General features: G+C 47.2%; 1 pseudogene; it reads left to right on the top strand.

The window, feature by feature from the left end:
- The first annotated feature begins 1,063 nt into the window (after positions 1–1,063).
- LOC110310063 (F-box only protein 28 pseudogene) lies at positions 1,064–2,617 on the top strand (annotated as a pseudogene).
- The last annotated feature ends 493 nt before the right edge of the window (positions 2,618–3,110 follow it).

The raw sequence follows: 3,110 nt of genomic DNA, 5'->3' as shown, positions 1-3,110 counted from the left end.
TAAACTTTGGGGGACCCACACGTCATAACAGCATGGTACTAAGAGTGCCTGGGATTTCCAGGAAGCAAACACTGTGGGAGGAGGGAAGCTTGTGCTCCACTGTTTTAGAAGACCACATGACTCGGGGATGCCATTCAAGAACTGAGTCATGCAAGCACACCCAAGCTGGTGTGTTTATAATGGATTCAGGGCAGTTCTGATTTGGGTGTTAGTAACCTGACTTCTAATTGCATCTTCCGGCATGGCCATACTGGGATATCCGAAGACTCATATATGTGTGCATTGCAAATCTTTTTGACTTCTGTTTCTCTTTACATGTGAAAGCTTGAGCATGTTATATGTCGTCTTAAGACTACATGCCTAAGAAGATCATATTCTACAATTCTGGTTGCCATCAAGGACATATGAAGGGACTTGGAGTGACTAGTGTTAGGTCTTCTCCAGGAAATAGACAGGCCAAAGGAGGAAGCTTGCCTTTTAGATGGATTGGGAGAGTTTCAGGCAGGTAAACACCCCTTAGAGGAATTACTCTACCCAATTGCCTCCCTGACCTTTGAACTACTCTTTCATCTGCCCTAATAGGCAACATCCATACTTTTTAGCTTTGTTTAGTATATATTTCTTGTACAAAAGAGTGGGCTTCATGATAACATTTGCATGTACATAGATCACATCTCTCCCCTAACTCCCTTCTCTTCTCCAGCTGGTTACTGCCTCCATTCCCAAATACCTACCCAGTTGCCTTCATGCCTTTTTTTGTTTCTCGACTCCATGCATGAAACAAAACATGGGGTATTCATTTATCTCTCTTAATGCAATGATTTATAATTCCCCTTGTTTTCCTGCAAGAACGAAGACTTCACCCTTGTTGATAGCAGAATAAAATCCCAGTGGAATACATACAGTATTCTCTGCATCTGCTTGACTGTTGATGCACATCTAGTCTGGTTCTCTATCGAGGCTATAGTAAATGATGCAGGAACAAGCATGGGTGGGCATGCATCTTTTGGTGTATTGACTTAGAGTCCTCTGGGTATGTACTTAAGAGTGATAGGACAGTGGAGGAAGGAATCAAACTCCCAAGATGGCGGTGGCGTCTGAGGAGCGGATGGCTGAGGAAGGAGGCGGCGGCCACGGCGACGGCGGCTCCTGTTCGGCTGCCGGCTCCGCTCAGCGACAGCCCCCGGCGCCCCCGTCGCAGGCCCCGCCGTCGGGGTCCCAGGCACCCGCCGCGCCCGCGCTGGCACCGGACCACCTGCCCCAAAACAACACACTGGTGGCGCTGCCCATCGTAGCCATCGAGAACATCCTCAGCTTTATGTCCTACGACGAAATTAGCCAGCTCCGCCTGGTTTGTAAGAGAATGGACCTGGTCTGTCAGAGAATGTTGAATCAGGGGTTTCTGAAAGTGGAGAGGTTCCATAACCTGTATCAGAAGCAAGTTAAAGCACAGCTACCGAGGAGAGAGTCAGAAAGGAGAAACCATTCTTTAGCTCGTCATGCAGACATCCTTGCCGCTGTGGAAACGAGGTTGTCACTGTTGAATATGACCTTCATGAAGTATGTGGACTCCAACCTCTGTTGCTTCATCCCAGGAAAGGTGATTGATGAGATTTACCGTGTACTGAGATATGTCAATTCTACCAAAGCCCCTCAGAGAGCTCATGAGGTGCTGCAGGAGCTACGGGACATCTCCTCCATGGCAATGGAGTACTTTGATGAGAAGATTGTTCCCATTTTGAAGAGGAAATTGCCAGGATCAGATGTGTCGGGAAGACTCATGGGCTCTCCTCCAGTTCCCGGGCCATCCGCAGCCCTGACAACAATGCAGCTCTTCTCCAAGCAAAACCCCTCCAGACAAGAGGTTACCAAACTGCAGCAGCAGGTCAGAACCAACGGCGCTGGCGTGACTGTCCTCAGGCGTGAGATTTCTGAGCTTCGCACCAAAGTGCAAGAGCAGCAGAAACAACTTGAAGACCAAGACCAGAAACTGCTCGAGCAGACCCAGATCATAGGCGAACAGAACGCATGGCTGGCAGAGCTGGAACGCAAGCTCCCGGAAGTCATGGAAAGTGCAGTAGGAACCTCCTCGGGGTCTGGGCAGAGTGAGGAGTCCCCTCGGAAACGACGGAAGGCAACGGAAGCCATAGACTCTCTTAGGAAATCCAAACGACTTCGGAATAGGAAGTAGATTGGAATATGGCTCTAGCTCCAGAGGATGACGTCCATGGCTGAGAGTTTAAGCAGTTACTCCTGTCAGGATATCGGAGCAACATGGTGTCCTTAGGCTTCCAGGCGATTAGACACAACTTACACTTGGCTCTTGTGGTTGGCATCCTTTGCGCTTCTCTGGTGGAGCTGATGCACAGACCCTTCTTACCTTGCAATAGATTTGTACTAACCATGCCCATTCTATCATGTTTGGGGGCTAACCTTGTTCCTGTGCAGGTGATGTGTTACGTTTATTTGTTTCTGCATATATGCACATTACATACGGATTTTAAACAAACCCATTCTTGACTGACTAAAAGTTAAGTTTAATACATAAAATGTCCTGTTCACTTGAAAGAAAAAAAATCTACTTTTTAAATGGACACTATCTTGGTTTTTTTTTTTTTTTTTTTTTTTTAAAGTTGACTTTTTGTTTGTTATAAGTGACCTTTGTCTGGAATGTCTGAGACGCGGTTAGTACTTTGGTATTGAAGTGATGGGTGACAGAAGGACTGAGAGTATTGGCTGTAGAGGGGGCTCTACAGTAGCAACTATTTTTATAAACTACTGGCAAGGGGTGTCTCCAGGCGTTAGGTACATGCTTTCAGTTTTCTTTGGGGCCGTGTCCTCCATTTGCATGGATGGATGCATGCATTGCCTAGGTAGCGCACTTCACACCACTCCTGCACTGTTGTTGATCTTGAACCTCTAGACTTCTCCACTGTTAGAGCTGCGCCGACATTGATTTAAGCACTCAGCAGCTTGCCTGTCGGGGGAGAATTGTCAGTCCATTTGTCCTCCAGTTTTACAGGCACATGAGACTGTTAGAGTCCATTGATGTATCTCTTCTCTTCTCTGTAGGGTTCAGGTACACTGGCTAAGACAGAACCTCAAATCCA

This window comes from Mus caroli, unplaced genomic scaffold, assembly GCF_978045245.1.
Source record: "Mus caroli unplaced genomic scaffold, Mus_caroli_1 scaffold_16, whole genome shotgun sequence".
Lineage (NCBI taxonomy): Eukaryota > Metazoa > Chordata > Mammalia > Rodentia > Muridae > Mus > Mus caroli.
Note: the sequence above shows the minus strand (reverse complement) of the source record. Positions and strands in the feature narration are given on the sequence as shown.